We start from the raw sequence: 10,729 nt of genomic DNA, 5'->3' as shown, positions 1-10,729 counted from the left end.
TTATAGATCCCTTATATTATATTTTTTAGATGAACTGGAGACAGTGCATAGGATACAAGTTAGGGATAGGGGTGTACTAAGGTCGCCACGAGCTATACTTTCCATAATTTGAAGCTCGTGACCATATTCTGAAAAAAATTGAGAACTAGTATTTTTTGTTTTCTTCTTGATGTTTTGTGTTTTTGTTGTGTGCTATGATAGCTGAAAATAGGAGGAAAATTTATATATGTCGCACTTAATCTTGTTTTGAATGATTATTCTAAAAATTGCCCGATTTTTAAATTACCGTGCTACAAAATTTGATATGCCTCCAGAAACATTGTTGACTGTGTGATGATTATATGTGTGAGACTATAATGAATCTGATAATAGCATTAGGATTAGGAATAGAACAACTAGGTCAAACATTTGCATAACTGGATAAGTAGTACCTAGCAATATGACCATATGCGGGTGTGTGTGAGGCACTACTTAGTTCCCGTTGTGTCTGAATCTAGAACTTGCCTAGTCGATTTTACCTAAGGTTTAGAATAGTCGAATAGGAGATAATCATAGGCCATTTTTGATTAGGTCCACTCAAGACTAAATGTCGAACCAAGTGAAATGAATCCCTTTAATCCAAAATTTTGATCGTTAATTCAGCCATTTCTTGTTCACATCGATTTCACCTTCCCGTTTCACTTATAATGAACCTGTTTTAGCCCTGGTCCTCCTCAGACACTATGCACCTCAACTCCAAAAAATTACCTAAGTTGAAAGTGGCTATTATAGGGGCACGTAGGGAAAAAATGGGTATGAAGAAAGACGTATAGAAGAAAAAACAAAAGAAAAAAGAAAAAATGCAAGGAAAGAAAAATAAAAAAGGTAAAAGTGAGAAAATAAAACCGTACCTGATCCAATATGTATGTACTTTAAAATTAAAAAGGGAGACAAAAGGGCAAAAATAAAAAGAAGAAAAGTGAAAAATAAGTGGACCCCGATTAAAGCATAGTGTCAAGGAGGTATAGTCACTAAATCCCAAAATGATTCTATACTAGACCCTAACCTATGTTGCAATTTGAATAAAGTCCTTTAGTGATCCTACGTCAGCTATCCAAAAACTTAGGAAGAGAGCATATGCTCAAGCCTATGGTATTTTGTATACACCGATGATAGGTCTTTGTGAGTGAGAGTATTTTTTGTATATCTCTAAATAAACTGATTGATCTTAACTGAGTGAAGGGGATCTCTTTGACTGTGAGTGCACATGTGTTATGTTGTTAGTTTGCGAAACTATTCGGTTAATGTAATTTATGTCTATGCCTTATTGTCTGTTACTAATGTAATGCCATCATCGGATTTTTTTTATATTTCTTCGTGTGCAAAATTGATATACACAGTTTGATTCTTCAAAAGTTAAAATTAGGAGGGAAAATAAAAATCTTGAAAGGTCACTGCTATAGGTATCTTAGGATCTTCCTATTTAAGCATCGTTGTTGTGATAAATAGGTTTTGATTTTTTTTTACTTGAGGACACACAAAAGTCTAAGTTGAATTTGTTGATGCGCCATGAAACACGACACTTTAGATACTAAAAATAATAAATTTATGCCTAGACTTAGGTTGTTTTAGGAGATCTGATGTGCTTTTGTGCTTGTTGCAGGTGAAATGGATAATTAAAAGTATTGTAATGGAACCAGAAGAAAAAGCATTAAAAAGATGAATTCTGCAGATGATAAAGTCAGCATATGAATTTTCAACACACCATAATGCTCGTAGTTTGACTCGTAAGCACAACAGAACCAAAGGACAAGAAAAAATGCTTAGTGAAAAAAAGATACGACTCAGTCATATAATCGTAAGATAAGGATATGGGTTGTGTCAAGAAACCGTTAAGATAACAAAAACCAAAAGTCAGATACAAAGTTGAAATCTCATAGAAAGACGAGTCGAATGTCTAAGTATGACTCGTATGATCCAACTGTAAGAAGAATAGTGTTCAAAGGATTGAAAATCAAGTCTTAGGTGGTAACGAGTGAATAACATGAGTCGTTTGGTCAAGGTACGACTCGTGAGCAAGATTCGTAAGAAGAACAGAAAGTTGAAGCGCTAGAAGATCAGACACTGGAGTGGATATGACTAGGACAGTACGACTCATAAGTAAACCTTACGAGTGGATGAGCGAGTCATACCTTTTGCCAACTTCCTTTTCCTTTTTCCTTTTTATTAGGATTTTAGGGCTATTTTTTGATACTATAAATACCCTATGGTTTATCTTTTATTAGGTTATATTCTCTTACATTCTTAGACATTCTATTATATACTTTACCATACTTTGCATTGTTATTGAGATTTTTAGGTTATTATTCAATAACAGATTTTAGATTTTATTCATCTTATTTTGTGCAATTAATTACATCAATTCTTCAATGATGATCATGAATTTTCGCAAGAACGTGAGCGAATAATTTCCCTAACTAGGGTAGTGGGAACCCTAGTTGATTGACTAGGTAAGGAAAGTTGGATATTCTTGTATTCTAATGTAGTTGCATGTATCTTAATCTTCTTCATATTAATTAACCTCAGAGCTACTGCAGAAGTTTGAAGGTTGACTGTATTCGATATCATCTTCACAAGGGAGTTTGAGATTGGGAAAAGTGGATTAAGATAGTAATTTGAGATTCACTTCCATCTTGTTATTCCTCCATGTCATCTAATAATCAACTCGAGACTCAAAAGGTGAGAGTTAAACTAAAGTCATCAATAAGGAGAAATAAGGTGACACCTTGAAACTCACAAGGTAAAGGCTGAGATTTGTCAACACATTTACAAGACTATTTATAATACATAGCTTGCCGACTTTACATAAAGAGAGCAGAATAGATGGGTTGAATATAAGAAACTTACAGAGTTAAGAAGCCAGGGGAAACACAGTCATAGTGTTCGTCTTCTATTATTTACAACTCAAAGCATTCAAGTTTGATTACCAGTTACTGATTACTTCTAAATTCCCCCATCTGTGAATTTTGTCCAAGTTAACCAACAATTCAATATTTTCCCTATGGTTTGACCCCACCTATTTTTGGTTACTATATTTGGAATCGACCGTAGAATACTTCTTTGGAGGTTAGTTTTGGGTGAAATCGGATATATTGGTGGAATAACATGAAGAAGGATGTAACTAATTTATTGGCTATGTTCATGGTGTATCAGCAAGTGAAGGTAGAGCATTGAGGCCTTGTGGTTTCTCTTAGGAGAATAACTTGCTCGTATAGAAATGGGAAATGATTAATATGGATTTAGTTACTAGTCTTATATGGTATCTCCATTAGTGAAATTCCAGTTAGGTCATCATGGATGGGATGACGAAGTCTACTCACTTCGTGCCAGTGAAGAGTAATTATTTGGCAGAATACTATGCTAAGCTTTTCATTGAGGATATTATGAAGTTTCATGGTACTCTAGTTTCCATCATATCTTATCGAGGTACTCAGTTCTCGTCTCCTTTTTTGTGTTTTTTTAGAGAGGTTTGGGGACTAAGGTAAACCTTAGCACCACTTTCTACCCTCTAATGGATAGACAAATGAAAAGGATGATTTAAAATTTTAAAGATATGCTAAGGTCCTGTGTTATTGATGTTAGTGGTAGTTGGGTTGACTATTTTCCATTCATCGAGTTTGCGTATAATAATAGTAATCACTCGAGTGTTGGGATGGCTTCGTTCAAAGCTATATGTGGTAGGCGATGTAGGTATTTTATAGGGTGGTTTGAGGTTGGAGATAATAGGTTGTATGGTCCCAATGTGGTTCACCAATCTATGAGAAGGTGAAAGTGATTTGGGATAGGCTTAAGACCTCCCAAAGTTGCCAAAAATCCTACGCAGATATGAGGTAAAGGGAGTTGGAGTTTAATGTTGGTTGATGGGTATTCTTAAAGGTTTCTTCCTTAAAGGGAGTAATGGGATCTGGGAAAAAAAGGAAGATCAGTCTCTGTTATGTTGGTCCTATTTGGTTTTGAGGAGGGTTGGTAATGTAGCGTATGAACTGGAGAGCCTTCTAGCTTAGGCTCTATTAATTCGGTCTTCCATGTCTCGATATTGAGGAAGTGTGTGGGTGATCCTTTATTGGTTATTTCTTTGAAAGGTGTGGGCATGTTGGAGTCCTTGTCTTATGAGGAAGTTTTGGTGGAGATCTTTAATCGGCAAGCCCATCAGTTATCGAGAAAGGACGTGGCTTCGGTAAAGGTTCATTGGAGAAACCAAAAGTACGAGGAAACTACTTGGGAAGCCGAGGAGGACATAAATTCCAAGTATCCATTCCTACTCCCTATTCTGAAAAATCGTGCTTAAGGTATATGTTAATCTCAAAATCTTAGTTTTTTGACTTTGTTAAAGGAATTTTGATTTCCTTGATATCTTTGTTTTTTGTCTTTGTTAAAGGTAAGAGTGGGTGTATCTCGGTGTTAAATAGTGCTAATGTATTCTTTGAACTATCATTTGAGGATGAATGATTCTAAAAGGGGGGGAGGGGGGGAATGAAATACCCTAGGTCTTGGACCCTAGAAAATTCCTAATTCTGGGCTTACTACCCTGACTACGGCTCTCATTGCGAGTCATAGGGAGTCATTGCAGGTTAGAGGACACAATCATAACTTTCTCAGTGAGATTTCTCAAAGTCATTGTTTTGACCACGACTGCTATGTTATGAGTCGTACGGACTCTAAACGACTCATAGAGTCCTTTCCATAAGGAAACCAGTGTGATGCCCAAAGTATTCTATCTTGATTACGACTAGGATGTAATAAGTCGTATGGAATCGTTATGAGTCGTAAGGTCCTTTCCATAACTAGACCAGTGTTGGTGGTCCGGGACACTGTCAACACTACGACTGAGGAGAAATAAGACATAGGGTTACCCTACAGCTGTAAGGTCACCCATAACAACTAGCGACTTATTTCCCAGTGTTTTAATGAGGGTATTTAAGATATTTCCCTCTTATTCCAGTAATAACCCATAACAATAAACATACTTGGGACCCTATTTCATCTATAATACATATCAAATACACTCTCTTCTCTTTTAAGTCCTCTGAAGTATCAATACTTAGGGTTTCTAAGATGTGGGCCAAGTAGATCTTCAAGGGTTGGATTCTCTCCATAACCTTGGGTATTTTAGCCATGTGACTCTACCCTAAAACTCATTTTATCTACCAATAATTTACATGGTTAATTATGTGGATTTTAAATAAAGGTTTTGATATGGTTGAGGGCTTGGACATGAATGGTTCTTAAATTGATTTCTCCTGGTTTATTATGCATTGTTCATGCTTTATTAATGGTTTGAACTTTTGGGGTGCATGAGATTGGTGAATAATCAAAGGGGTTATTTTTTCCCCAATTATGATGAATTCTGCTTTGACACATGGTTTTGGAAATTGAGTTCCCTCAACCTAAATGTGAAATTGATAATGATACTAGGCTTTGTCATATGTTTTGACTTGCTCACTTAACTAATGCATTGGAATAAAGGGTTAATGAACTATGGTCTTATTCTATTGAACTTTGGGGTATGTGAATTCCCCTTGTCAATGTTAATTGAACCTAGGGGATCATGAATTTCCCCTGTATGATGGTTAATAGATTATCACGTGATAATGAACTTGCAAGTGGTGTTGGTATGACGATACCAACGGGATGCCTAACTGCATAATCGGTTCAATAAAGTAGGAATATGTGTTAAATCTTTTAATTGGGCTTAAAAGTGGATTGTGTATCCGTGCAGCAAAAGTGGTGGTCTCAATGGACCAATACCTAAAACCGCACTAGTCGAAGTGGGGGTCTCAATGAACGGAAGGTTTGGGTCCCCCTTATTATTATTATATAATTGGGAAGTTTGATTCCCCAATATTATATATATTGGTACTTAAATCACCTTTGATTTATGACGGGAGGTATGAGTCCCCCATCAAGCATATGACATATGATTATCCTCTGGTTTGGTGGTTACATGCACTAGGCCTTTCTAGCTACGGGAGAATTGGGCCAATATAGCCTGTGGGTGCCTTGATTATGATGGTTATTCTACATAATCCAGTTTAAGATTTTAAAAGTTCATGCTAAGTCTTGCTCCCCAACCCAGCATGTGATATGTACACATGTATTTGAATTTGAGATATGCATTGGATTTGACTCATTTTGAACTATTACTCATGGCATTATATTATCCCTTAACCCTGAGTTACTTACTAGCACTTCAACCGCTAACCGTCTCTGCATGTTGTATCCCCACGTAATGCAGGCATACAAAATTCTTCTTCCTTTCCTACGCAGCGATCAGGTGTTCATGGATAGTTTGAGAGTTGACTTGAAGTGGTGTGCTTCCATCCTACAGAAGACTTAATTTTAGGTTTTCATTTTCTATGTCTTAGGCTTTGTTTCAGACTTATTTTTGGCTATGGTTAGGGGCATTTACTGATACTTTATTGGTATTTGGTTTTGTTAGAGGCTTTGTGGGTACTGTGGACTTGAGTATTGTATTGGTAGCCAGTATCGATTATTAGTCTCGATTAGTGATTATTGATATAACTTGGAATATTTGAACTTATGTTACTCTATCTTCTTATATGTTCGGACTTCAGTCTATGTTAGTGTATGTTGTGTTCTGTTGACAAGGAAATGGGGGTGGTCTCCGGTCCTTGGAAGACTCGAGAAACATTTGGGTCGTGACACTTATGGACTTCCCCGAAATACACTAGGATTGCTACATTCATAACTTTCTAGGTAAGGGTACTTTGTGACCAACCAATCAGAGTCACAAGTCCCACTCGGGCAGGCAATGTTGAGCGGTAATTCAAAAAATGAAATTTTGAGGATAATAATGGAAAGTTCTGGACTTTGACCCATAACCATACTTTTGTAGTTGTATCAAGTTATGCAACCATAAGTAGCCAGGTAAGCATCAAAATGCAAAGTCCAGAAAGTTGGAAATTGGGCCAAAAATTCTGGCACACTTATGTCCAGTACATACGGACCACATGTAACACATACGACCCACATGTGGCAGACGCAAGTAAGCTAGTTGTTGGGTAAAATTTTAACTGAAATTTTGGGCCCACCCATGCTTGAAAAAGTCCTATTTCGCCCCCACCCCTCTATTTAAACATAATTTAACTCATTTTAACCATTCAAATCCTCAAAATCTCACTTTTTTCTCTTTCAATCCAAACTTCCCTCACAAAGTATAAATTATGCCAGACTTAGAAAAGACTAAATTGAAACTTATATGGGGTACCAACTTGTCCTGCCACACTAAATATAAGCTTACTCTTGGGTTTTACTTTTATTCTTCATAGTTCATTTCTGGATTCCCAAAGAAAACGTAACTTTCTTGGCTCCTAAAAGTAATATCTTGATTTAAATATTGAACAAGCAAGTTGATAGGTGTATTTCCATGCAAAATATAAAGAAACAATCATGCTCATGTGTAAGATCTTGAATTAGCCTAAAATCTTGATGTGGTTCTTTGTTTTAAATTAAATTCTAAGGTTAGGACCTAAACAAAAGCTGAACTTTAACAAGTAGAGGAATACCAAAAGTTGTGCATGTTAGTTTGCATTAAAATGTATAATTCATTGTATATGTGTGCACATTGGGCTTGTTGGTACTGGAATAAGTTACAGGGGTGTGAAAATTGAGGACAAATTCAAAGTATTTGAATTTTGAGTTTTTCTTCAACTTTTTCATTCCTTTATTAAGTGTTGAATTCTAACACTTAATTTTTTAGGTACAGATAGCACCCAAAGTTGCAAATAAGAAGGTTTTTATATCAAGGAGACGAGATGAGTCCCCTGATCTCAGTGGCTCGGTAGAAGAGTACCCTATTGCATAGATTAGAGCAGCTGTGACTGGGGTAAAGCGTAGCGTGACTAGAGGCCAGGTGCTCTAGATAGCTGAGACTATTATTTTTGGTATTATAGGACAACTATTGCCTGAGAACTCACAGTAGTGCAGAAGGCCAGCCTTTACCCGGCTTAGGACTTAAATTAAGGTCATTCAAGCTGCCCAGGCAGCTCTAGCCCGACCGTTGATAAAGTTGTCCTAAGGATCACCTCCAGTCACCTCCACCGAGTGATGATGATAGTATGCGTGAGGCCGATTCTAGATCCATAGGGTGTTTCTAAGCATCCTCAGTCTAATGAGGGGACCAGGATTCATCTATGGCTATAAATCAGAAAGCGTCATCAGTGGTACCCCAGTCCGAGGAGGGTAATGCCTCTCATACACAACTATTTGCAGCATCCTAGTCTTATGAGGGTATGGGTCAGGCTTCCCATTAGGTGCCAATTCTAGATGGGAAGTCACCAGCATAGGAAGGATAGAGTATACCCCCTACACATGCCTCGGAGGCACCTCTTGAGGAGGATAACTGAGGTGGTGTGGTGAGGGAATACGAATGATATTTGATATAAATAGTTGTATTTTGGAGACCGGCAAAACTAAGAGGGTCATTTTATAGGAGCGTAGGATTAATCTATCTGGGTTGAGCAGAATACCATAGTTGTGGGCGACTTTTGATCATTATCAGTTTGAGTGGATGACTAGACCACTCGGTTCTTATAGCCCGACTTTGGTACGAGAGTTGTATACATCATATCATGCCATAATAGTTCCTTTGATGTGCAAATTTATAGGTTTGATGAGACATATAGAGTAGCCATAGCTTGAGTAGACCCTTATGAGAGAGGTCAGGGTTGTTCTTTCAGTAGAGAGCATCCGACGAGTTCTTTTTAGTCAAGACTATATTACCCCAATATCAATAGCAGAGTGTTACTACACACTAAGAATTGTACATGACAAATATATTATGAGAGAGGTTGAGTATAAAAATGAGAGAGTTTAGATGGTTAAGTAGATCGCTGGCTATATTTCACCTTTTTGTGATGAGACCCCATAGATCGAGGGACAAAGCACTATAAAAAAGTATCTTTAAAATTTTATGCTAAGTTTTGATAGTTGATCATCAGTTATAGACTATTCCCGACTGCTTCAGATAATGTATTGACTTAGGAGGGAGACGCCCCGATTGCTAGTATGATGGTCAGGTATGATATTTACTTTGCTCCTATCCTCCAACACAAGATTCATGATAGAGCCTTTAGGGATATGATGAATTTGCCATTTTTTTTATCTTATTCAGAGATTGTGTGATGATTCCAGGTTACTAGAGATATTGGGAGTCGATGAGAGATTACTTGTGACAACCACTGCACAAATGAGGATGATGAAGGATCCAACATGCTCGACCTTTCCTAAGATACCTAGTGGGCCTACTAAAGTACCTATAGAGACTATTGATATGTAGGAAGGTGATATGGGAGTTAGCATTTATCTTGAGATAGAAAAGTAGATAGAAACCCCCAAGATTAGTACCAAGGTGAGGGGACACCGACCACTTCTACATCAGCCCCAGCCTCCAGTTTAAAGCTGGTGGGTACTTCTTCACTGCCTCTTTACCCATCCACTATAACTGTTGCTATAAGTATGACGACTATTTCTCATGAATTCTTATAGAAATTAATGGATAGTAAGACAGACACTGCTGCTCAGTTATAGGATGTTGAGAATAAGGTGGCTACTCTATATGGGTAGATCCGACCATGGGTCCATACTAGACTAGAGATAACAGAGGATATATGGGATGCTTCACACAAAGTTGCTATATCAAATTTATATCCTGATTTACAGACATGTATTGATTCTTTTAAGAGATATGTTGCAACTTAATTTGTAGAGATTAAGATGTCAGACCTAGGTTATATTTTGGAGGAGGTGGATCCCTTGCAAGCAGAAGTATGCTATATCACAGAGAGTCATATGATAACCACAACTCCAATCATACCCTCAGTAGTCTAGATATCACCTCATGTAGGCCTAAATACTTTGATTTATTTATAGAGGATGATGAAGAAGTCCTAGTAGGTAGGACAAAGATATAAAACATATGACTAGGCTTTGAAAAAGGCCAGACATAATTCAATAGATTTTGCATTTATTGAGAGGCAGAGGCATACCAAGATAGTAGCAAGAGCAACTTCTAGTAGTGCACCATCACCACCACTGCCTCCATTAGTAGATTTACCCTCATCTTAGGATGCTCAAGACATAGATGCTTAGGGTGCCTAGGTGTGTCATCATTCTCATTGTTTTATATTTTTGTAGCACATTAGAGATAATGCATAATTTTTTAATTGGGAATGCAGTATACCATAGCCACCATGGGTTTTTATTGTTGTTCTTGTTTTTCTGTCAGCTATGGTATAGTTGTAGAACTGACATGTCTAGGATAACATTTGTGTCGTATTGTGTTTTGTTTCATATTGTATTGTGTTTTTGTGCAATTGGGAGATTTTAAGTAATTGGGGAAAGTTGTCATGTTTTTGATAGATTTTTGAGAAAAATAATACCCTTCTAAAATTTTAGAATTGTGTGAATGTATATATGTGTGAACATTGTGGATCTTGTTATGGCATTAGGATAAGGGACATGATAATCATTTGCTAATAATTGCATAAACCAGATAGGCAATAGCTTGTAATATTGACTTTGTTCCATGTGTGTGTGAGATGGTACTTAGTTCTCTTTGTGTGTTAAATCTAGAACCTGCCCAGTTAGTTTTGCCTGGGATGTAGGATAGTTGGTTAGGAAAGGATGATAAGCCGCTTTTAATGTTAGTCCACTTTTAGCCTAAATGACC

This window comes from Capsicum annuum, chromosome 10, assembly GCF_002878395.1.
Source record: "Capsicum annuum cultivar UCD-10X-F1 chromosome 10, UCD10Xv1.1, whole genome shotgun sequence".
In the NCBI taxonomy this organism is placed as follows: Eukaryota; Viridiplantae; Streptophyta; class Magnoliopsida; order Solanales; family Solanaceae; genus Capsicum; species Capsicum annuum.
This window is presented reverse-complemented; position numbering follows the sequence as displayed.